Source organism: Ostrea edulis, chromosome 8, assembly GCF_947568905.1.
Source record: "Ostrea edulis chromosome 8, xbOstEdul1.1, whole genome shotgun sequence".
In the NCBI taxonomy this organism is placed as follows: Eukaryota; Metazoa; Mollusca; class Bivalvia; order Ostreida; family Ostreidae; genus Ostrea; species Ostrea edulis.
In genome coordinates, this window is record NC_079171.1 from 62,228,054 (window position 1) to 62,254,361 (window position 26,308).

A 26,308-nucleotide genomic window follows, 5' to 3' on the forward strand; every position below is an offset into this window, starting at 1 on the left:
TTTGTATGTGTTCTAAGATATTGGTGTGCTTCTCTTTTTACTTCTGATCAAATATTCAGCTGTTGTCTGATGTCATTGGTGACCGCGGTGTCTGTATGGTTTCATCGTTACTCTTTAATGATGTCGACATAGAAATATTATTACCAAATGTGCGTTGCTTTTTGGTTTTATTTGACTTATTGTTTGTTTCAATGTCGACATAAACATGGCGAACAAATTATGCGATGATTGTATCGCATCATCGTTACTAATTGCTTCATGTCGATTTAGAGATATAAATAAATATATGGAATTGTATCTGGTTTTATCCAGGCTTGTTACATGACGTTGACATACATATGTCAATGCCTGTGCGAGGTTTGCGCGATACTGGTGTGACTTACTCTATGAGTTCCTTGTTATTGTAAAGTTATTTACATTCTACTGTCACAGTGTCTGTATGCACACGTACTGTAGTCCGTGGTATTGTGGATGTAAAACTTATACGGAATCAATTTTGATGCAGTAGATGCGCATTTCGACAAATAATATCTCTTCAGTGATGTTCAACCGAAATTTAGGAAATTCGAAATAACAATAAACTTGTAAGAGGTAAAAGGAAAACGAGAGTGCTAAAAACTGGAGTAACATTCGTCTAAGGATCAGAACTATGCATGAGGGAGATAATCTTTAATTTTGAAATTATTTTCTAATTTTTATCCAGCAATTAAATATACATCTAATGTCATTTGTTTTATGAAATTAGTGTGGATTATTATGCCCCGTAATCTGAAATTCGGGAACATGTTTTGTCCATCCGTCTGAAACATTTACTTAGGTCATACAGTTTGAATGACTCAGTGCCACGACATTGATAGTGCACATGCACACGTTCCTTTAAGAATTAGTTTGCTGTTATACAGTGATGCACAGACAGATCCTGTTTCTGTACGTAATGTGTGTTATCGGTGTGATTTAATGGCTACTTAATGTGTAATGAGTCCTGGAAGTATCGTTACTTAATATCTGATGTTCGTAATGTTTGATTACGTTGTGGTATCAGTGAAAGGTGAAATAACGGACAGGGATCGATCTCATAAATACTATAATGGTGAAGATAACGGACAGTGATTAATCTTATAACTACTATAAAGGTGAAAATAACGAACAGTGATCAATCTCATAACTACTATAAGCAATACAAAATAGACAGTTGAGTATTCACGGACTCCAGGACACACCAGTGATGGGATCAGATGCATATGAGGAGTAAGCATCCGTGTGACTTTATCGTTACTTACATTATGTAGTTCGTGCTGTTCGTTATGTCTTAAAACTTTGTGGTGTCCGTGTGGTTTTATCGTTACTTAATGTGTGGTGTTCGTGATTTTTTTTACCATTGGGGGCATCTGTGTGATTTTATTGTTTCCTTCTGTTTGGGTCTATTGCTACTTGATTGTGAATCTATGTAGTTTACAACACTTGTCACAAGAACTCACATTTTAGTAACTTCGATGTTATTGTTTATATGTACAGACGGATCATCCTAACTTTGAACGGCACAGTTAAGGTAGCCAATGGAAATTTCATCGAAAACATACAATTGAAAAACATCATTTATTTCGATGGATGAAATTGCTTGAAGGTTTACTGATATTGGATCAAAATATGATTGACTGAAATATATATATTATAGTATAATTGTATTTCATATTCAGAATGATCACGTGATGCGGCGGCAGGTGGTTTTAGACAATATACCTGTGATATTGAGATAATCATTTTCCTTTTGCACTGAAGTTTACGTCACATAAATCAAACATTTTTCACTCAAAAACATCGGGGTGTCGTGCCAATCATGAAATTTGTATGTATGGGAACCCTGTTTATGCAAATGAGTCCATTGTGAAAGCCACTATACGTGCAGATTAGGGGCGATATCAAGATCACAATATAATATGGATATTACTTTAACATGTATGCTATATAAAAAAAGAAATTGAAACTATTTCAATATCGAAGAGAATTAATATAACCCATTTGACAGAAATTTTTACACGATTGCGGTCTATTTTTTGACAGCGGTGGTGAATAACGAAAAAAATATTTTGACATTTCCAACCGCAACAGGAATGTAAATATGTACGTCATGACCTTCACCATGACGTATTTTTCATTGTGACGTCATGCAATGTGCCAGTGCGGTAAAATGCATTTTTACAGCACTGCAATTTATGGGGAAAGCCTTAACTCAGCCGCGTGTATTTCACATTTGAACTGCAAGTGACGACCTGTAACATTGGCTTAACTGTCCGTGTTTCACATTTTGACTGCGAGTGATGACGAGTAACTTTCACATTACTCTCTGTATTTCACATTTTGACTGTGAGTGATGACGGACAATTTGACTTTATTGTCTGTATTTAACATTTTGACTGCGAGTGATAACGTGTGATTTTGACTTCACTGTCTGTATTTTACATTTTGCCTGCGATAAATGATGAATAATCTTGTCTTTACTGTTTGTATTTCACATATTGACTGTGTGTGATGGCGAGTAACTTTGACTTGACTGTCTGTATTTCACATTTAAACTGCGAGTGACTAGAGCTAATCTTGATTTTAATAGCTGTACCTCATACTGGGGCTGTGTAGGGTGACGTGTTATTTAAACTTTTTTTAAGATACCTCTGGTATATACAGGATTCCTTGTTTCACATATTCTTCATTATGCATTTTTTATAAGAGATATGGGATTGATCAGTGTTCGTATTCGTCCTATTTTCGTTGTATCGGTATCTGAAATTTCGGCGTTGTTTCTTAACTATAATCCTGGTATAGGATATCATTTTGAAGTACTTACCGATGATATAAGTAATTGGGAGACTTTGATTGTCCTCGGAATATGGGGAAGCTTTCTCTGGTGAATGTTCTAAACAAAAAATAAAACAATAAAACAACAAGAAGCGAGGAATTGAAAAAAATATTACGATCGCTTTATATAAAGGTACGAATTTATTTCTTTCATTAAGATTAACTCAATCAACAAATAAAGTTTTTAAATTCCATTTTATTTTTTACATAATGCATTATATTATGAATTTAATGATGTACTAACCACTCTGTGTTGTATGCGATGTGTTGCTGCCTATTTTTCGAGCAGAAACAAAGTTAAATTCATTATTCGTATGAATCAAATTCCTGTTAGATTAATTAAAACAGTGTCAAGAGAAAGTATGGGACATTGAATGAAATTTTATAAAAAAGAAAAATATGCCTCACAGTTGTATTGTTTGATTCCCGTGTGTTGGAGCTCTCTCTGTAGTCGGCTCACAACAAAGTTCTCGTCGTCCTCTGTGATTGTTCCATTGGTGACATTCATCATTGTTGACAACTTGCAGTTTGCAAACATTGACACCGACCTGCGTTTCAATTTTTAAAAACTATTTTTATTTTTCATATTTCCAAAGATTTATAACATCAGCTTTTGTTATATTACAAGTTTGTAATTACTATACACTTAAAATAGACCCATCAGATAAATCGATAAATATATTAACATCAATAATAGGTATAGAAACATCAATGAAATATATACATCCCCAGTAAATTGTACGTCGACCTCAGTGAAATATACACCGACTTCAATGAAATGTATATCAACATCAGGGAAAGTTTTAGCAACCTCAGCGAAATGTAGATTGACAAAATATGTTACTCTGAGTTGTAAATATTTGTGAGAGTTGTACTGTTGTAAAATATTTGTGTTGATTGTACTGTTGTAAAATATTTGTGTGGATTGTATTGTTGTTAATATTTGTGTGAATTTTTGTATGTAAATATTTGTGTGTATTATATTATTGAAAATATTTTGTGGATTGTACTGTTGTAAATATTTGTGTGGATTTTACAGTTGTGAATACCTGTGTGGATTGTACTGTTGTAAATACCTATGTGGGTTGTATTGTAAGTACTTGTGTGGATTTTACTGTTGTAAATACATGTGTGGGTTGTATTGTAGGTACTTGTGTGGATTGTACTGTTGTAAATATTTGTATTGATTATGTTGTAAATAGTTGTGTTTATTATGTTGTAAATATTTGTGTTGATTATGTTGTAAATAGTTGTGTTGATTATGTTGTAAATAGTTGTGTTGATTATGTTGTAAATATTTGTATTTATTATGTTGTAAATATTTGTGTTGATTATGTTGTAAATATTTGTATTGATTATGTTGTAAATAGTTGTGTTGATTATGTTGTAAATATTTCTGTTGATTATGTTGTAAATAGTTGTATTGATTATGTTGTAAATAGTTGTGTTGATTATGTTGTAAATATTTCTGTTGATTATGTTGTAAATAGTTGTATTGATTATGTTGTAAATATTTGTGTTGATTATGTTGTAAATATTTGTATTGATTATGTTGTAAATATTTGTATTGATTATGTTGTAAATAGTTGTGTTGATTATGTTGTAAATAGTTGTGTTGATTATGTTGTAAATATTTGTGTTGATTATGTTGTAAATATTTGTATTGATTATGTTGTAAATAGTTGTGTTGATTATGTTGTAAATATTTGTGTTGATTATACTGTTGTAAATATTTGTATTGATTATGTTGTAAATAGTTGTGTTGATTATACTGTTGAAAATGGTTGTGTGTATTGTACTGTTGTAAATAGTTGTGTGTATTGTACTCTTTTAAAATAGCTGTGCGGATTGCACTGTTGTAAGTAATTGTCTATATTGAACCGTTGTAAATATCTGTGTGGATTGTACTGTTGCAAGTAATTGTGTATATTGTACCGTTGTAAATATATGTGTGGATTGTACTGTTGCAAGTGTTTGTGTGGGTTATACTGTTGTAAGTATTTGTGTGGGTTATACTGTTGTAAGTGTTTGTGTGGGTTATATTGTTGTAAGTGTTTGTGTGGGTTATAATGTTGTAAGTGTTTGTGTGGGGTATACTATTGTAAGTGTTTGTGTGGATTGTACTGTTGTAAGTATGTGTATGGATTGTACTGTTGTAAGTGTTTGGGTGGGTTATACTGTTGTAAGTGTTTGTGTGGGTTATACTGTTGTAAGTGTTTGTGTGGGGTATACTATTGTAAGTGTTTGTGTGGGTTATACTGTTGTAAGTGTTTGTGTGGGTTATACTGTTGTAAGTGTTTGTGTGGGTTATACTGTTGTAAGTGTTTGTGTGGGGTATACTATTGTAAGTGTTTGTGTGGGTTATACTGTTGTAAGTGTTTGTGTGGGGTATACTATTGTAAGTGTTTGTGTGGGTTATACTGTTGTAAGTGTTTGTGTGGGGTATACTATTGTAAGTGTTTGTATGGGTTATACTGTTGTAAGTGTTTGTGTGGGTTATACTGTTGTAAGTGTTTGTGTGTGGTATACTATTGTAAGTGTTTGTGTGGGGTATACTATTGTAAGTGTTTGTGTGGGTTATACTGTTGTAAGTGTTTGTGTGGGATATACTATTGTAAGTGTTTGTGTGGGGTATACTATTGTAAGTGTTTGTGTGGGTTATACTGTTGTAAGTGTTTGTGTGGGTTATACTATTGTAAGTGTTTGTGTGGGTTATACTATTGTAAGTGTTTGTGTGAGTTATACTGTTGTAAGTGTTTGTGTGGGTTATACTGTTGTAAGTGTTTGTGTGGGGTATACTATTGTAAGTGTTTGTGTGGATTGTACTGTTGCAAGTAATTGTGTATATTGTACCGTTGTAAATATCTGTGTGGATTGTACTGTTGCAAGTGTTTGTGTGGGTTATACTGTTGTAAGTGTTTGTGTGGGTTATACTATTGTAAGTGTTTGTGTGGGGTATACTATTGTAAGTGTGTGTGTGGATTGTACTGTTGTAAGTATGTGTGTGGATTGTACTGTTGTAAGTGTTTGTGTGGGGTATACTATTGTAAGTGTTTGTGTGGATTGTACTGTTGTAACTATGTGTGTGAATTGTACTGTTGTAAGTATGTGAGTGGATTGTACTGTTGTAAGTATGTCTTTGGATTGTACTGTTGTAAGTATCTGTGTGGATTGTACTGTTGTAAGTATTTGTGTGGATTGTACTGTTGTAAGTATGTGTGTGGATTGTACTGTTGTAAGTATGTGTGTGGATTGTACTGTTGTAAGTATCTGTGTGGATTGTACTATTGTAAGTGTTTGTGTGGGTTATACTGTTGTAAGTGTTTGTGTGGGGTATACTATTGTAAGTGTTTGTGTGGATTGTACTGTTGTAAGTATGTGTGTGGATTGTACTGTTGTAAGTGTTTGTGTGGGTTATACTGTTGTAAGTGTTTGTGTGGGTTATACTGTTGTAAGTGTTTGTGTGGGGTATACTATTGTAAGTCTTTGTGTGGATTGTACTGTTGTAAGTATGTGTGTGGATTGTACTGTTGTAAGTATGTGTGTGGATTGTACTGTTGTAAGTATGTGTGTGGATTGTACTGTTGTAAGTATCTGTGTGGATTGTACTGTTGTAAGTATTTGTGTGGATTGTACTGTTGTAAGTTTGTGTGTGGATTGTACTATTGTAAGTATGTGTGTGGATTGTACTGTTGTAAGTATGTGTGTGGATTGTACTATTGTAAGTGTTTGTGTGGGTTATACTGTTGTAAGTGTTTGTTTGGGGTATACTATTGTAAGTGTTTGTGTGGATTGTACTGTTGTAAGTATGTGTGTGGATTGTACTGTTGTAAGTGTTTGTGTGGGGTATACTGTTGTAAGTGTTTGTGTGGGGTATACTATTGTAAGTGTTTGTGTGGGTTATACTATTGTAAGTGTTTGTGTGGGTTATACTATTGTAAGTGTTTGTGTGGGTTATACTGTTGTAAGTGTTTGTGTGGGTTATACTGTTGTAAGTGTTTGTGTAGGGTATACTATTGTAAGTGTTTGTGTGGGGTATACTATTGTAAGTGTTTGTGTGGGGTATACTATTGTAAGTGTTTGTGTGGATTGTACTGTTGTAAGTATGTGTGTGGATTGTACTGTTGTAAGTATCTGTGTGGATTGTACTGTTGTAAGTATTTGTGTGGATTGTACTTTTGTAAGTATGTGTGTGGATTGACCTGTTGTAAGTATGTGTGTGGATTGTACTGTTGTAAGTATGTGTGTGGATTGTACTATTGTAAGTGTTTGTGTGGGTTATACTGTTGTAAGTGTTTGTGTGGGGTATACTATTGTAAGTGTTTGTGTGGATTGTACTGTTGTAAGTATGTGTGTGGATTGTACTATTGTAAGTGTTTGTGTGGGTTATACTGTTGTAAGTGTTTGTGTGGGTTATACTGTTGTAAGTGTTTGTGTGGGTTATACTGTTGTAAGTGTTTGTGTGGGGTATACTATTGTAAGTGTTTGTGTGGGGTATACTATTGTAAGTGTTTGTGTGGGGTATACTATTGTAAGTGTTTGTGTGGGGTATACTATTGTAAGTGTTTGTGTGGGTTATACTATTGTAAGTGTTTGTAAGTGGTATACTGTTGTAAGTGTTTGTGTGGGTTATACTGTTGTAAGTGTTTGTGTGGGGTATACTATTGTAAGTGTTTGTGTGGTTTATACTGTTGTAAGTGTTTGTGTGGATTATACTATTGTAAGTGTTTGTATGGGGTATACTATTGTAAGTGTTTGTGTGGATTGTACTGTTGTAAGTGTTTGTGTGTGGTATACTGTTGTAAGTGTTTGTGTGGGGTATACTGTTGTAAGTGGTTGTGTGTATTGTACTGTTGTAAGTGTTTGTGTGGGGTATACTATTGTAAGTGTTTGTGTGGGTTATACTATTGTAAGTGTTTGTGTGGGTTATACTATTGTAAGTGTTTGTGTGGGTTATACTATTGTAAGTGTTTGTGTGGGGTACACTATTGTAAGTGTTTTTGTGGGTTATACTATTGTAAGTGTTTGTGTGGATTGTACTGTTGTAAGTATGTGTGTGGATTGTACTGTTGTAAGTGTTTGTGTGGGGTATACTGTTGTAAGTGTTTGTGTGGGGTATACTATTGTAAGTGTTTGTGTGGGTTATACTATTGTAAGAGTTTGTGTGGGTTATACTATTGTAAGTGTTTGTGTGGGTTATACTGTTGTAAGTGTTTGTGTGGGTTATACTGTTGTAAGTGTTTGTGTGGGGTATACTATTGTAAGTTTTTGTGTGGGGTATACTATTGTAAGTGTTTGTGTGGGGTATACTATTGTAAGTGTTTGTGTGGATTGTACTGTTGTAAGTATGTGTGTGGATTGTACTGTTGTAAGTATCTGTGTGGATTGTACTGTTGTAAGTATTTGTGTGGATTGTACTTTTGTAAGTCTGTGTGTGGATTGACCTGTTGTAAGTATGTGTGTGGATTGTACTGTTGTAAGTATGTGTGTGGATTGTACTATTGTAAGTGTTTGTGTGGGTTATACTGTTGTAAGTGTTTGTGTGGGGTATACTATTGTAAGTGTTTGTGTGGATTGTACTGTTGTAAGTATGTGTATGGATTGTACTGTTGTAAGTGTTTGTGTGGGTTATACTGTTGTAAGTGTTTGTGTGGGGTATACTATTGTAAGTGTTTGTGTGGGTTATACTATTGTAAGTGTTTGTGTGGGTTATACTATTGTAAGTGTTTGTGTGGGTTATACTGTTGTAAGTGTTTGTGTGGGTTATACTGTTGTAAGTGTTTGTGTGGGTTATACTGTTGTAAGTGTTTGTGTGGGGTATACTATTGTAAGTGTTTGTGTGGGGTATACTATTATAAGTGTTTGTGTGTGGTATACTATTGTAAGTGTTTGTGTGGGGTATACTATTGTAAGTGTTTGTGTGGGTTATACTATTGTAAGTGTTTGTAAGTGGTATACTGTTGTAAGTGTTTGTGTGGGTTATACTATTGTAAGTGTTTGTGTGGGTTATACTGTTGTAAGTGTTTGTGTGGGTTATACTGTTGTAAGTGTTTGTGTGGGGTATACTATTGTAAGTGTTTGTGTGGTTTATACTGTTGTAAGTGTTTGTGTGGATTATACTATTGTAAGTGTTTGTATGGGGTATACTATTGTAAGTGTTTGTGTGGATTGTACTGTTGTAAGTGTTTGTGTGTGGTATACTGTTGTAAGTGTTTGTGTGTGGTATACTGTTGTAAGTGTTTGTGTGTATTGTACTGTTGTAAGTGTTTGTGTGGGGTATACTATTGTAAGTGTTTGTGTGGGTTATACTATTGTAAGTGTTTGTGTGGGTTATACTATTGTAAGTGTTTGTGTGGGGTATACTATTGTAAGTGTTTGTGTGGGGTATACTATTGTAAGTGTTTGTGTAGGGTATACTATTGTAAGTGTTTGTGTGGGTTATACTGTTTTAAGTGTTTGTGTGGGTTATACTGTTGTAAGTGTTTGTGTGGGTTATACTATTGTAAGTGTTTGTGTGGGTTATACTGTTTTAAGTGTTGTGTGGGTTATACTGTTGTAAGTGTTTGTGTGTGTGTTATACTATTGTAAGTGTTTGTGTGGATTGTACTGTTGTAAGTGTTTGTGTGGGGTATACTATTGTAAGTGTTTGTGTGGGTTATACTATTGTAAGTGTTTGTGTGGGTTATACTATTGTAAGTGTTTGTGTGGGGTATACTGTTGTAAGTGTTTGTGTGGGTTATACTATTGTAAGTGTTTGTGTGGAGTATACTGTTGTAAGTGTTTGTGTGGGGTATACTATTGTAAGTGTTTGTGTGGGTTATACTGTTGTAAGTGTTTCTGTGGGTTATACTATTGTAAGTGTTTGTGTGGGGTATACTATTGTAAGTGTTTGTGTGGGTTATACTGTTGTAAGTATTTATGTGGAATGTACTGTTGTAAGTGTTTGTGTGTGGTATACTATTGTAAGTGTTTGTGTGGGTTATACTATTGTAAGTGTTTGTGTGGGTTATACTATTGTAAGTGTTTGTGTGGGTTATACTGTTGTAAGTGTTTGTGTGGGTTATACTATTGTAAGTGTTTGTGTGGGTTATACTATTGTAAGTGTTTGTAAGTGGTATACTGTTGTAAGTGTTTGTGTGGGTTATACTGTTGTAAGTGTTTGTGTGGGGTATACTATTGTAAGTGTTTGTGTGGTTTATACTGTTGTAAGTGTTTGTGTGGATTATACTATTGTAAGTGTTTGTATGGGGTATACTATTGTAAGTGTTTGTGTGGATTGTACTGTTGTAAGTGTTTGTGTGTGGTATACTGTTGTAAGTGTTTGTGTGGGGTATACTGTTGTAAGTGGTTGTGTGTATTGTACTGTTGTAAGTGTTTGTGTGGGGTATACTATTGTAAGTGTTTGTGTGGGTTATACTATTGTAAGTGTTTGTGTGGGTTATACTATTGTAAGTGTTTGTGTGGGTTATACTATTGTAAGTGTTTGTGTGGGGTACACTATTGTAAGTGTTTTTGTGGGTTATACTATTGTAAGTGTTTGTGTGGATTGTACTGTTGTAAGTATGTGTGTGGATTGTACTGTTGTAAGTGTTTGTGTGGGGTATACTGTTGTAAGTGTTTGTGTGGGGTATACTATTGTAAGTGTTTGTGTGGGGTATACTATTGTAAGTGTTTGTGTGGGTTATACTATTGTAAGAGTTTGTGTGGGTTATACTATTGTAAGTGTTTGTGTGGGTTATACTGTTGTAAGTGTTTGTGTGGGTTATACTGTTGTAAGTGTTTGTGTGGGGTATACTATTGTAAGTTTTTGTGTGGGGTATACTATTGTAAGTGTTTGTGTGGGGTATACTATTGTAAGTGTTTGTGTGGATTGTACTGTTGTAAGTATGTGTGTGGATTGTACTGTTGTAAGTATCTGTGTGGATTGTACTGTTGTAAGTATTTGTGTGGATTGTACTTTTGTAAGTCTGTGTGTGGATTGACCTGTTGTAAGTATGTGTGTGGATTGTACTGTTGTAAGTATGTGTGTGGATTGTACTATTGTAAGTGTTTGTGTGGGTTATACTGTTGTAAGTGTTTGTGTGGGGTATACTATTGTAAGTGTTTGTGTGGATTGTACTGTTGTAAGTATGTGTGTGGATTGTACTGTTGTAAGTGTTTGTGTGGGTTATACTGTTGTAAGTGTTTGTGTGGGGTATACTATTGTAAGTGTTTGTGTGGGTTATACTATTGTAAGTGTTTGTGTGGGTTATACTATTGTAAGTGTTTGTGTGGGTTATACTGTTGTAAGTGTTTGTGTGGGTTATACTGTTGTAAGTGTTTGTGTGGGTTATACTGTTGTAAGTGTTTGTGTGGGGTATACTATTGTAAGTGTTTGTGTGGGGTATACTATTATAAGTGTTTGTGTGTGGTATACTATTGTAAGTGTTTGTGTGGGGTATACTATTGTAAGTGTTTGTGTGGGTTATACTATTGTAAGTGTTTGTAAGTGGTATACTGTTGTAAGTGTTTGTGTGGGTTATACTATTGTAAGTGTTTGTGTGGGTTATACTGTTGTAAGTGTTTGTGTGGGTTATACTGTTGTAAGTGTTTGTGTGGGGTATACTATTGTAAGTGTTTGTGTGGTTTATACTGTTGTAAGTGTTTGTGTGGATTATACTATTGTAAGTGTTTGTATGGGGTATACTATTGTAAGTGTTTGTGTGGATTGTACTGTTGTAAGTGTTTGTGTGTGGTATACTGTTGTAAGTGTTTGTGTGTGGTATACTGTTGTAAGTGTTTGTGTGTATTGTACTGTTGTAAGTATTTGTGTGGGGTATACTATTGTAAGTGTTTGTGTGGGTTATACTATTGTAAGTGTTTGTGTGGGTTATACTATTGTAAGTGTTTGTGTGGGGTATACTATTGTAAGTGTTTGTGTGGGGTATACTATTGTAAGTGTTTGTGTAGGGTATACTATTGTAAGTGTTTGTGTGGGTTATACTGTTTTAAGTGTTTGTGTGGGTTATACTGTTGTAAGTGTTTGTGTGGGTTATACTATTGTAAGTGTTTGTGTGGGTTATACTGTTTTAAGTGTTGTGTGGGTTATACTGTTGTAAGTGTTTGTGTGTGTGTTATACTATTGTAAGTGTTTGTGTGGATTGTACTGTTGTAAGTGTTTGTGTGGGGTATACTATTGTAAGTGTTTGTGTGGGTTATACTATTGTAAGTGTTTGTGTGGGTTATACTATTGTAAGTGTTTGTGTGGGGTATACTGTTGTAAGTGTTTGTGTGGGTTATACTATTGTAAGTGTTTGTGTGGAGTATACTGTTGTAAGTGTTTGTGTGGGGTATACTATTGTAAGTGTTTGTGTGGGTTATACTGTTGTAAGTGTTTCTGTGGGTTATACTATTGTAAGTGTTTGTGTGGGGTATACTATTGTAAGTGTTTGTGTGGGTTATACTGTTGTAAGTATTTATGTGGATTGTACTGTTGTAAGTGTTTGTGTGTGGTATACTATTGTAAGTGTTTGTGTGGGTTATACTATTGTAAGTGTTTGTGTGGGTTATACTATTGTAAGTGTTTGTGTGGGTTATACTGTTGTAAGTGTTTGTGTGGGTTATACTATTGTAAGTGTTTGTGTGGGTTATACTATTGTAAGTGTTTGTAAGTGGTATACTGTTGTAAGTGTTTGTGTGGGTTATACTGTTGTAAGTGTTTGTGTGGGGTATACTATTGTAAGTGTTTGTGTGGTTTATACTGTTGTAAGTGTTTGTGTGGATTATACTATTGTAAGTGTTTGTATGGGGTATACTATTGTAAGTGTTTGTGTGGATTGTACTGTTGTAAGTGTTTGTGTGTGGTATACTGTTGTAAGTGTTTGTGTGGGGTATACTGTTGTAAGTGGTTGTGTGTATTGTACTGTTGTAAGTGTTTGTGTGGGGTATACTATTGTAAGTGTTTGTGTGGGTTATACTATTGTAAGTGTTTGTGTGGGTTATACTATTGTAAGTGTTTGTGTGGGTTATACTATTGTAAGTGTTTGTGTGGGGTACACTATTGTAAGTGTTTTTGTGGGTTATACTATTGTAAGTGTTTGTGTGGATTGTACTGTTGTAAGTATGTGTGTGGATTGTACTGTTGTAAGTGTTTGTGTGGGGTATACTGTTGTAAGTGTTTGTGTGGGGTATACTATTGTAAGTGTTTGTGTGGGTTATACTATTGTAAGAGTTTGTGTGGGTTATACTATTGTAAGTGTTTGTGTGGGTTATACTGTTGTAAGTGTTTGTGTGGGTTATACTGTTGTAAGTGTTTGTGTGGGGTATACTATTGTAAGTTTTTGTGTGGGGTATACTATTGTAAGTGTTTGTGTGGGGTATACTATTGTAAGTGTTTGTGTGGATTGTACTGTTGTAAGTATGTGTGTGGATTGTACTGTTGTAAGTATCTGTGTGGATTGTACTGTTGTAAGTATTTGTGTGGATTGTACTTTTGTAAGTCTGTGTGTGGATTGACCTGTTGTAAGTATGTGTGTGGATTGTACTGTTGTAAGTATGTGTGTGGATTGTACTATTGTAAGTGTTTGTGTGGGTTATACTGTTGTAAGTGTTTGTGTGGGGTATACTATTGTAAGTGTTTGTGTGGATTGTACTGTTGTAAGTATGTGTGTGGATTGTACTGTTGTAAGTGTTTGTGTGGGTTATACTGTTGTAAGTGTTTGTGTGGGGTATACTATTGTAAGTGTTTGTGTGGGTTATACTATTGTAAGTGTTTGTGTGGGTTATACTATTGTAAGTGTTTGTGTGGGTTATACTGTTGTAAGTGTTTGTGTGGGTTATGCTATTGTAAGTGTTTGTGTGGGTTATACTGTTGTAAGTGTTTGTGTGGGGTATACTTTTGTAAGTGTTTGTGTGGGGTATACTATTATAAGTGTTTGTGTGTGGTATACTATTGTAAGTGTTTGTGTGGGGTATACTATTGTAAGTGTTTGTGTGGGTTATACTATTGTAAGTGTTTGTAAGTGGTATACTGTTGTAAGTGTTTGTGTGGGTTATACTATTGTAAGTGTTTGTGTGGGTTATACTGTTGTAAGTGTTTGTGTGGGTTATACTGTTGTAAGTGTTTGTGTGGGGTATACTATTGTAAGTGTTTGTGTGGTTTATACTGTTGTAAGTGTTTGTGTGGATTATACTATTGTAAGTGTTTGTATGGGGTATACTATTGTAAGTGTTTGTGTGGATTGTACTGTTGTAAGTGTTTGTGTGTGGTATACTGTTGTAAGTGTTTGTGTGTGGTATACTGTTGTAAGTGTTTGTGTGTATTGTACTGTTGTAAGTGTTTGTGTGGGGTATACTATTGTAAGTGTTTGTGTGGGTTATACTATTGTAAGTGTTTGTGTGGGTTATACTATTGTAAGTGTTTGTGTGGGGTATACTATTGTAAGTGTTTGTGTGGGGTATACTATTGTAAGTGTTTGTGTAGGGTATACTATTGTAAGTGTTTGTGTGGGTTATACTGTTTTAAGTGTTTGTGTGGGTGATACTGTTGTAAGTGTTTGTGTGGGTTATACTATTGTAAGTGTTTGTGTGGGTTATACTGTTTTAAGTGTTGTGTGGGTTATACTGTTGTAAGTGTTTGTGTGTGTGTTATACTATTGTAAGTGTTTGTGTGGATTGTACTGTTGTAAGTGTTTGTGTGGGGTATACTATTGTAAGTGTTTGTGTGGGTTATACTATTGTAAGTGTTTGTGTGGGTTATACTATTGTAAGTGTTTGTGTGGGGTATACTGTTGTAAGTGTTTGTGTGGGTTATACTATTGTAAGTGTTTGTGTGGAGTATACTGTTGTAAGTGTTTGTGTGGGGTATACTATTGTAAGTGTTTGTGTGGGTTATACTGTTGTAAGTGTTTCTGTGGGTTATACTATTGTAAGTGTTTGTGTGGGGTATACTATTGTAAGTGTTTGTGTGGGTTATACTGTTGTAAGTATTTATGTGGATTGTACTGTTGTAAGTGTTTGTGTGTGGTATACTATTGTAAGTGTTTGTGTGGGTTATACTATTGTAAGTGTTTGTGTGGGTTATACTATTGTAAGTGTTTGTGTGGGTTATACTGTTGTAAGTGTTTGTGTGGGTTATACTATTGTAAGTGTTTGTGTGGGTTATACTATTGTAAGTGTGTGTGGGGGGTATACTATTGTAAGTGTTTGTGTGGGTTATACTGTTGGAAGTGTTTGTGTGGGTTATACTATTGTAAGTGTTTGTGTGGAGTATACTGTTGTAAGTGTTTGTGTGGGGTATACTATTGTAAGTGTTTGTGTGGGTTATACTGTTGTAAGTGTTTCTGTGGGTTATACTATTGTAAGTGTTTGTGTGGGGTATACTATTGTAAGTGTTTGTGTGGGTTATACTGTTGTAAGTATTTGTGTGGATTGTACTGTTGTAAGTGTTTGTGTGTGGTATACTATTGTAAGTGTTTGTGTGGGTTATACTATTGTAAGTGTTTGTGTGGGTTATACTATTGTAAGTGTTTGTGTGGGTTATACTGTTGTAAGTGTTTGTGTGGGTGATACTATTGTAAGTGTTTGTGTGGGTTATACTATTGTAAGTGTGTGTGTGGGGTATACTATTGTAAGTGTTTTTGTGGGTTATACTGTTGTAAGTGTTTGTGTGGCTTATACTGTTGTAAGTATGTGTGTGGATTGTACTGTTGTAAGTGTTTGTGTGGGTTATACTGTTGTAAGTGTTTGTGTGGGTTATTCTCTTGTAAGTGTTTGTGTGGGGTATACTGTTGTAAGTGTTTGTGTGGGTTATACTGTTGTAAGTGTTTGTGTGGGTTATACTGTTGTAAGTGTTTGTGTGGGGTATAGTATTGTAAGTGTTTGTGTGGGGTATACTATTGTAAGTGTTTGTGTAGGGTATACTATTGTAAGTGTTTGTGTGGGTTATACTGTTTTAAGTGTTTGTGTGGGGTATACTATTGTAAGTGTTTGTGTGGGCTATACTATTGTAAGTGTTTGTGTGTGTTATACTGTTGTAAGTGTTTGTGTGGGTTATGCTATTGTAAGTGTTTGTGTGGGTTATACTATTGTAAGTGTTTGTGTGGGTTATACTATTGTAAGTGTTTGTGTGGGGTATACTGTTGTAAGTGTTTGTGTGGGTTATACTATTGTAAGTGTTTGTGTGGGTTATACTATTGTAAGTGTTTGTGTGGGTTATACTGATGTAAGTGTTTGTGTGGGTTATATTATTGTAAGTGTTTGTGTGGGGTATACTGTTGTAAGTGTTTGTGTGGGGTATACTATTGTAAGTGTTTGTGTGGGTTATACTGTTGTTAGTGTTTGTGTGTGGTATACTATTGTAAGTGTTTGTGTGGGGTATACTATTGTAAGTGTTTGTGTGGGTTATACTGTTGTAAGTGTTTGTGTGGGTTATATTATTGTAAGTGTTTGTGTGGGGTATACTGTTGTAAGTGTTTGTGTGGGTTATACTATTCTAAGTGTTTGTGTGGGTTATACTATTGTAAGTGTTTGTGTGGGTTATACTATTGTAAGTGTTTGTGTGGGTTATACTGTTGTAAGTGTTTGTGTGGGTTATACTGTTGTAAGTATGTGTGTGGATTGTACTGTTGTAAGTGTTTGTGTGGGTTATACTGTTGTAAGTGTTTGTGTGGGGTATACTATTGTAAGTGTTTGTGTGGATTATACTGTTGTAAGTGTTTGTGTGGGTTATACTATTGTAAGTGTTTGTGTGGGTTATACTATTGTAAGTGTTTGTGTGGGGTATACTATTGTAAGTGTTTTTGTGGGGTATACTGTTGTAAGTGTTTGTGTGGGTTATACTGTTGTAAGCATTTAGGTTGATTGTACCGATTGAAAACTGCTACATTTATTTAATACCTTTAACGAAACAGCTTTTGTTTCATAATTTATGATTTTGAATCATGTTTTAATTCTATTGATTTAGGTCCCATTCACTGTCACTGATATATAGTGACATCAATCAATGTAGGTGTAGTGTCAATCAATGTAGGTAAAGCGTCATCAAGTTAACTTTTTTGGACAAACATAATAGCAACACCGAATATTTACCGATTGTGATAAAGTACCAGCGTTTAAACGCCCAACATATTTACTTCTAATGATGAATGCACATGAACAACTTTCGAAGATTTAATCGCATAGGTCTACGTTTGATTGTGATTCACTGAACACTGAACATTATGTGTCTTTGTGAATCGACGCATTGTTAAATTCTTTTGGGTCGAATTTTATGGTCTGTCTAGAAATATACTCATTGAAGGTTTTGTTTCATCATAAATAGAATACCTGCAGAACTTCTCCTTTGTTTCAGAAAGAAATACATCTTTCAGATATTCCAGACAAGAATTGGCTTGTAGCATTCCTTTCGTCGGGAATTCATGCTGATTGTTCTCAAGTAAGTAACCTAGAATTGATATAAAATAGAATACCTAAGTACCGGCAGGAAAATTTACTTTCAATCATGAAATTATAATCTAAAAACTCACAGTTCTCGAACATTTGCTTGGAGTCGTATGATTGTAATGGCAGGGCTCTGGTCATGTTTCTGTGGTCTGGACACTGTATGCTTAAATGTTGTATTTGTTTTACAAGGTTTCGTGCGAGTCTGTTGGGAAATAGTAAAAGTTTTCACTTCGATTTACGTATTACAATCAAACTACCTAGATTATATAATTATGTACATACTCTAGTTATTATTCACGAACCACACCAACACTTTGAAAACCCAAAATCAGGTTCACAGCAATGATAATGCAAACATACCGACTTTTTAATACATAATATTGGGATCACGACAGGTATGACAGATCAAAGAGGTATGCTTACTCCCCTAGATGCCAAATCGAACCTCTAGTGTACCAAAGGAGTCCGTGTTAGTCTTTCTCCTTAATTTCGTATTGTTTATGGAATTTATAAGATTCATCATTGTTCGTTATTTTCACTTTTTTCATTGATCAATGTTCTTTATGATCACTAGTTCATGTAAAATACCCTTACCCACAGTGAAGCCTCGATGACGGCACCAAGGACATTAAATCTCTATATATATACTGCAGCCGACTGTACTGGAGCAGAAATTCATAACACGTTTTCTGGAATGTATCACAGAGATTGTCACCTGGAAGGATAAATAAAATGTCTGTGATTTAAAACTGTATCACATGTATGCTGTTTGTATTTAATTTCATTTCGATGGCGATGACGATGACTAGATTATAACATTGTCAAATACATTAGCTTTATTAAAATCGATTTGCTGTGGCACTATGCTGTATAATGAAATAATAATTTGTTGTTTGTTGTTGTCTACACATTTTCACCGTTATCGAGAGATCGAGATATCGAGACACCATCAGCTGTAGGTGAAGTATCACGAATACAGACATATACATAACACTCAGGGCAATGCGGGCTCTTTAACGTGTCAACGCATACCACAACGGGGGACAACCGGTTTTAACATATTTTCCGAAAGACACGTGGTTCTTACTTCTAAATAAGTGAAGTTTTGCAAAAAGAAGCACTATATATGTTTACGAGGCTTGACGAGATCATGTCACGAACAGTGCTCGAATTTACTAACTTTGTGTTACAAAATGAACGTTCTACCACTGAGCTACCGCGACCACTCTGAAATGATAAGAATGCTGATGACATTTATACTAATTGTAATATAAACTATACCATGCCATATATTGATTAGAACAGAAGTTCCTTTTCAAAGTAATTTACTTCGAATCTAATTGACCCTTAGAGTGATAATTCTTGATCGTTATATATTCATGTTTCCTTCTGAACTCTTTAATTTCATTTTCCAACTGGCATGTTGTGAATGACTGAACGGAACTCACTGCAAATCGGGACATCGTACGGCACCAAATCCGACTTCTTCCTGGGAAAGCATACAGGTTCGTCTGTGTAAAGGTTTGTGCAGTAGTTTTCCTCTGCTTTAACTATTTGATCATACCCTGTCTCATCTGTTGACGCTGTTTCCCATTGATTGCATGTATCCCCGATGTTTGCCTCTTTGTAAAGCTTACCAGGAATTCCACAATCTGTGGATTAGATATGACACATTTTATTTCACAATCCTTATATCATTGTTTTCCATGCTGAAATCTGGTATCAGTTATCAATTTGAGCATATTTGGTAAACGAAGAAAGTTTTGGTATGTAATTACAAATCGCAATTTGTATAGTTTGTACCTCAAAATTTAAAGATTATCGTATGAAAACATCTCTACAAAAAGGTGAATATGCGAACAGTCATCAACCTCATAACTCCTATAAGGAATAAAAATTGTGAGTTGGACAGACCTCTAAACATATCAACGGAGGGATCAGATGCTTAGGAGGAGTAAACACCCCCTACCGTGTAAGAGATTAAGGTAATCCAAATGCGATATTACAACAACCTCTAACATAAAACTATTGTCGATCATGAACAGAGATGAGAAGTTAGAATTGTACAACAAGGACAAAAAATAGAACAAGAATAGATCAGTAAACAATGAGTACCAACTACAACAACCCACAAAAATATATTTATATAGCGATGTTCCATTATCACCTGCATATGATGTTTATATATCTTAACTGGTTCGATACGCAAGAGCTTGTTCTGGGTATGATCGGGTTTTAAACGAGACAAGCTACTAACAGACAAGTTGATAGTGCACGGGTTTCAACAGTCTCGCTAAAACTCAGAATTTAGCGAATTATGTGTTTCTTATAACGACTTTGTGTACCAATAGAGCCTACCATTGGTTCAAATGCTGTATGACGTGTTTCATCGCCATTGTTTGACTGTTTTTGGCACATTGATTTTGACTAGGAATACCTCCATTTACCCGGGCAAGACATAGGTCTCACGGTGGGTGTGTCTTTTGTCACTGGCCCAGAGAATGTATGACGTGTTTCATACCATTGTTTGGACGTTCTTTACAACGATTTTTCACTGAGTATTAAGCCACTTGTCTGATCAAGAATATATCCTCAATACCCATTGCTTGTAGTAAGAGACGATGAAATAGGGGTGGTCCTTAAAATGAGAGAGCACAAAACAGTGGCCCCTTGTCATAGCAGACATGATGAAGATATCTTCCTTCTTAAAGGAAAAGAGTGAAATATTCTTGAGAAGGACAATAAACAATATTCAATCAACCATATATCATTAACCGTTCGACAGCGGATGCTTCCTCGTCCCAGGCACCCGATGTCACCTCTGGTATACCAAGGGGTCCGCGTTTGTCCATCTCGTCAGTTTGCTTTCCTTATAGGATTTTTGACATTGATCACTATTCGTTTTCACATTTCTTGAGAGTATTCACAGTTTGTTACATCCACCTTTTCATATTTTTTAACGATCTATTTATTCTTACCACACCGTATGTCTGACAGCTGAAGTTTGTCGAGGCGTTTTCCTTTCATGTTTGCAGGGCCACTACATATTGGGAAATACTTCTTATAGTTCATTGTCAAGTTCTGAATGCGACGGAAGTACAGGAGCCATTTCATATTACAGTCACAAAGCAACGGGTTACCATATATATATCTGTAAAACAGTTCATATCAAAAGGTAAGTATACATATTGTAGAATTCAAATATTGGGAGAGGCAGAGGGTTCGGCTTTCAAGTGGAAGTTTGGAGTTCGAATCCCAGCCGCAACGGCCGTAAGTCGTTAAAAGATGCATTGATATTTTCATTGTCAAACTCTCGACATCAGATGTGAATGTCACGGGTCCTCGGATATGAATGAAATTTATTCTTGTTAATAGACAAAACGTCGTCGATATATCTAAATGTCGAATTGAAGGCCACATCAAGATATTTTTTCTTCTTGGTAGAAGTTTTTGAATACATTCTGCTTCATATGAATATAGAAATAGGTTAACTAACAAAGGAGCACAATTCGTGATCATGGAAATTCCAACAGACTGTTGAAAAACCTGATCACCAAAGCCAACGAAGATATTGTTAATGAGGAACTCTAGCATATTTTTTATTTCTACTTCAGAGTACTTGAGCGTTGAATCAGAGTGGTGTTTAATAAAGAAAATGTTTGAATGACTGCTCACTAGATATGATTATTATACCTCGGTATGAAAAATCTACGTAACGCGTAATCTGATTGGTCTAGACAATCACGTGTCAGGGAAGACAAAACTTCAAATATCCCTCTCAAACATTATATATCCCCTTCATATTTCCCCTTGGACAGCCTCGTGCATTTTCCATAAATTTAATGTCAAGGTACACGAAGTGTATTGTGACGTCACAATACGTCCGAGTCATTCTACTTTTATAGTTCGTAAGGTACAGACTATGCGGGGTCTCTGATACACAGTTGAATCGCATGGTTTTGGTTCATACAAACACAATGAAGTAAATCTGCCTTCAAGGAGAATGGAAATACAAAAAACTGTTATCATCTCACTGTATTTCGTTGTCTGTACCTTCTACCGTAATACGTTGACGGCGCGGTGTTACCGTTAGGACGATCTGAGCAGCTACATGCAATGTATAGATGAGCGGACTCCAATTTCAAATGTACTTTTGTAGTCTTGCTTTGTTTCGGTATAATAAACAATTTATTGCATGAATGTTCGGGAGATAATAATATTTATTCACCCAAGAAAAATCATATTCCCCTATGATGTTACCTCGGGAAATATGCTTTTTCTTGGGTGAATAAATCTTCATATCTCCCTTACTATCATGCAACAAATGCATACTATTTCCTTTTTCCATTTTTGTTGAAGAAGCAACTGTCTATGCTGTCAAAAAGTCTAGTCTTTAACAGTGTGAGGAATGGTCGTGTATAGTGTTGAAAAGTCATAGGTTTTGATGTTATTGATTTGGGAACATTTTTGCGATTTAAAGTTTACTACGAGTTCTTTAGATTTTTTTTAGAATCCACATTTGATTAACACCACTTCTGGCATATGTAGTCGCACATGAATTTGAAGTTTCTCATTCACAGCTATTAATATTTTCGTCAGGAGCAAAGATAGGGGCTTGGTAGATCACCTACTGAATCCAGCAATGCATCTTTGTTTGAAAGGGTTTTTATGTAGTTTAGGAATCCAGTATAAGTATGATAACTCATATTCATTCGACTGGGGTATCAAATGTATCTAAAACTGAATCATGAATTTGAAGAATTTCATGTTTTAAATCGCAGTTGGAGTGTATGTACGATTACCAAAAGTGGAATTAATGCCAAGTTCGTTTAAAATACAGTTGTAATAATGAGCCTTACAAACAAAGACAACGTTGTTACTAGCTTTGTCAGCTTGAACCAACACATACATATCATGTAACCTATCTAATTATTTTATCACTTCTGGTTTACTAAACACAGAAGAATAGATGTTACGTACGTTTGTTTTAATATGTCTAATGCGGGATTTTAATATTCCTCTGATGCTTTTGACTCATTCTGACAATGTATGAAGTTCTTCATTTTCAGATTTAGCCCGTCGTCTGGCATAATCTTTGACATAATCTATAATAGAGATGAAGTCCTGTCGCCAATTGAAAGACCGAGGTTATCTTATAAGGAAAACAACGAAAACAAGTCATGGCAACCTTTGTAGTGGAACAGCTACTTTCCGATTTTAACAACTCATGTGCATATGCAGGACATGTTGAAAGGGAGGGAAATATAATGTAATAGGGGTTGCTGTTGAGATCAAGAGCCTCATAATCAAAACGCTCCCCATCGTGTGAAACTACACCATTCAATCAACGGACAGATGGTTGAATTAATGCTGAAATATACTGGATACTGATATTTTATTGAAAGTAGATATTAACGGCAAACTAACAACCAAACATTATGAGAAACGGGATGATTCCAGTTTCCCATTGTCAAATTCCGATATTGATGTAGCAATGTTCCATTATCACCTTCATATTAGCCGTTCTCAGCAAAAAAGGGCCCTTAAGTCATTTTAAAATATTTTTTTATGCTTAACTAAAGTATGTTCGATAGAAAACAAGTAGAGGGTTATCATGACGTCGATTTGTTACGATTACTACAAACGTCACTTCTCGGGAGCGGGACAGGTCCTGTCCTGGGCACCTGGTTTCACTAGGTGGCGAACAAACCGAAACAAATATCGTCGCCTGTCCTCTGTTAATCCTCTTGCATACAACTGCCGTGGAAGTTCTAGAGCAAAGGACGCTGGTGCATTGTTCTTCAGGAGTAGCACTCTAGTTTCCTCGGAGTCGGCACGTTTTTTACAAATTCAAATCCTGGGTTACCTGTGCTAAACCTGCAGTGCTGATATTGTTGTATTCCCTCAGAAAATAAATCAATCATACACTTTATTTTAATATATATGTGTATACATTAAAAGTTACATGTATATTCATTCTTGAAATATGCATATGCAGATCTTGCTGCGTATACATGATGTAAAATTTAAAGTCAAACCTATGTAAGACATTTAATATCATTTGTTAAAGTGAGCAGAAATGGAAAATAATACCTTCAGACTTTTGAATCTTTCATCAAAAAAAGTTTCCAGTCTCTCCACACCCATAAACACTTCTGAAAACTGAACTGCCTTGTTTGATGTAGAAGAAAGCTCGATTACTCTTGCGATGTCTTCTTTGTTGTCACAATCAGTTCTTCAATAGAGTGTTTTGATTTGACCAAACCATGCATCCACCAGACATCTATATATTTTTAAAATGTAAAAATGATTGCGTTTGTAAATTATGAAATAGCTAGAGATATTTTCATATTGTAATGAATTGTATTCATATGTTGTGTACATTTTGATAACTGGAAAATAACTTGCCTTATATGATCTGGTATTTGAAGCATATAAGTTATACTATGATGCAACCCGACAGCGCCTCACCAGCAAAAATAAGCTAAAACAAATCTATTTTTGTTTTAACCTTCAATTGAATTAAAACTATTAGATACATATAATATATTAGCATTTCTCCACACTCCAAGAGAAAGTTTCAAGAATACGTTACCACCACATTTATCTGCAAGTAGCATGCAGTGCTATTCGCCAAGACCATTTTTTTCAAAGGCGTGATGAATCATGGAGATTACCTAATTTGGACCATGGACCAGTGAGTCATAAGTATCTGAAATTGTAGTGTGTTCTTTGTTTTCAATTTAACTTTAGTTGTTTTATTTTGGAGACATATGTTGATGGCGCTTCCAAGTACATTAATCGTTATTTTTTTTTAATTTTCTCTTTAATCAATAATGTGACGAAATATTATTGAATGTTTAAAGTTAAGAACGATACCTATAGTTTCATCTTCGTCTATCGTGTAATTCATCTGTTGAGAGAGTCCATCAAGTCGCACTCCAAATAGATTAGTTTTCTTGGAGTTGTGAAATATAGTTGGCCAATCTGTCTGACGTGGTGTTGGAGAATTAGAGATTGTGAAAAGTCAAAGGTATAATGCACATGTGACAAATCTGTTGAAAGGGGTTGGATTGTTCCAGCATGTCTAACACAGCCAACTAACTCCTCTTTGAATGCATGCATACATATTTTCTAGACCTCTCGCTCTTTCCGTGCTTCTTTGGTGTTTAAGAGGTAGGCTTGTGTATCTTCGATGTTTTCGTCTTCTGTCCTGCCATCTTCTACTTACTTTCTTTCTATGACACTCACATTCCATACATACATCGTCCTTTGGTGTGTTTACTTTTATTTGTGAACACAGTTTTTTCCAAAGATCGTAGAGGAGTTTACATATATCCCCGATGCTTCCTTGTAAACACCATAAACATGTTCTTGGTGTGCGATGCAGGCAAATATATTGGGGTATCTTCATCCCTTCCCCCAGGGGCAGCTGGCTGTGGTAATCCGTAATCATCTGCGTAAGTAAGAATACAGGTTTTCACCCGTTCATATTCTTCAAACATATATGCATTAGGAGCCCTTTTACCAGAATCCCCATGAAGACAAGGGCATACACTATTCATGTTTATATGCTTAAATACGTTGTTAAGAACATCATCACTTATACCATATAGAATTATGAATGCTGATACGCAAATTTCAACTACATTGAAAGTGTAGCAAAAATATGACGTTTTCTCTGATCACTTTTCACTGACGTAGTTCCGTGAACATTAAGTGTTCCCTTTATGTACATGTCCTTTTCTGATTTGGAAACTTTTCTTACATTTTGAATATGTCTAACAATCTTCTCTGCACTAAATTTGTCCTAGCATCCTTTTGCGCATTTACATCTTGCATTGACATCACTTATGTATTTAAGTGGCAGACACGAAGAATCATTATCATATCCTATATTTTCTGAACATCTATTTTCATCACCTGCAGCTACTGAATCTATGTGATCCTGTTCATCGGTATACTCAGGCTGTGACCATGGCCCAAACTGTTCTATAAGCAATTTATTTAATTCCTGTTAAAGTGATAATGAAAGGTCATCAAAATTACCTATATTGATAATATGCATATCTGTTAAATTTTATTCATCGTATGTCACATTTAAAAGTAGCACTCAGCATAAATATGTAGAGTGAATTATTACGAAGAAATACCTTGTGGATAATTTTAACGAGATATGCATGTGTAATTCCAATGTTATTTATTACAATTGTTTTGATTGGACAAAAATAAATATAAACGATAATTTACACATCAATAAATTCAAAAATGTTAGGTATATGTGCGAGCTTGAAAACAAATAATATAATGTGGGGGAACTGTTCATTTTTTTTCAATTGATGATAAAGTGAACGAACTGGAATTATAAAAATCTAACATTCTTTTTGAAGAATTCATCAATGCGTAAACTCTGAACATATTACTTACGATCTTAACATATCAATAAATTCTTCAAATTGAATGTTTAATCCTATAGTAAATCCTCTCAATCCTACAGTAAACCCCCTCTATTTACTTGTTTTATTACACACATTACTGCATGTATTTTTTATTATTGATATTATATCACAGACTGTTGTTGCTCTTGTTGTTCTTACTTCAGGCTGTTGTTGTTGATATTTACCATGGAAAATAACGAAAATTCAAGTGAATAAAGATATCATATAAGAATTAAGGAATTATTGAATAAATAAATAAATCTTGGAACCGTCAAATATATTGAATATATAAACGTTGACTTCGGAGTTTTTAATCAATTTTACAAGAAACTGCACACAATATATTTCTGCCATTACTGACGTTGTCAAGATGTAGATAGACGATAAACTTAGATATTTCAGTTGTATAGCTTTCACTTAAACTTAGATACCAATTTTTTCATGTATTGTTTTAGTGAATTGTAAGTATTTCTTTTATTCAAAGACGTGTTTAAAATAAATATTTCCTCGGGTGTAAAAGCATTTGTTTATTCTTCATCCTCTGTCACGATCGATCTTTTTGTTTATTTTTATTCCGATCTCGAGAATTTCAAGAT

General features: G+C 34.8%; 1 long non-coding RNA gene across 1 annotated transcript; it reads right to left on the reverse strand.

Annotated features, from left to right (window-relative positions):
* Positions 1-2,808: 2,808 nt before the first annotated feature.
* Positions 2,809-3,346, reverse strand: LOC130049103 (uncharacterized). Its single transcript, XR_008797622.1, has 3 exons — positions 3,262-3,346; positions 3,098-3,127; positions 2,809-2,911 (listed from the first exon to the last, which is right to left on the reverse strand). It is a non-coding gene; the product is annotated as an uncharacterized LOC130049103 (long non-coding RNA).
* Between the last annotated feature and the right edge of the window lie 22,962 nt (positions 3,347-26,308).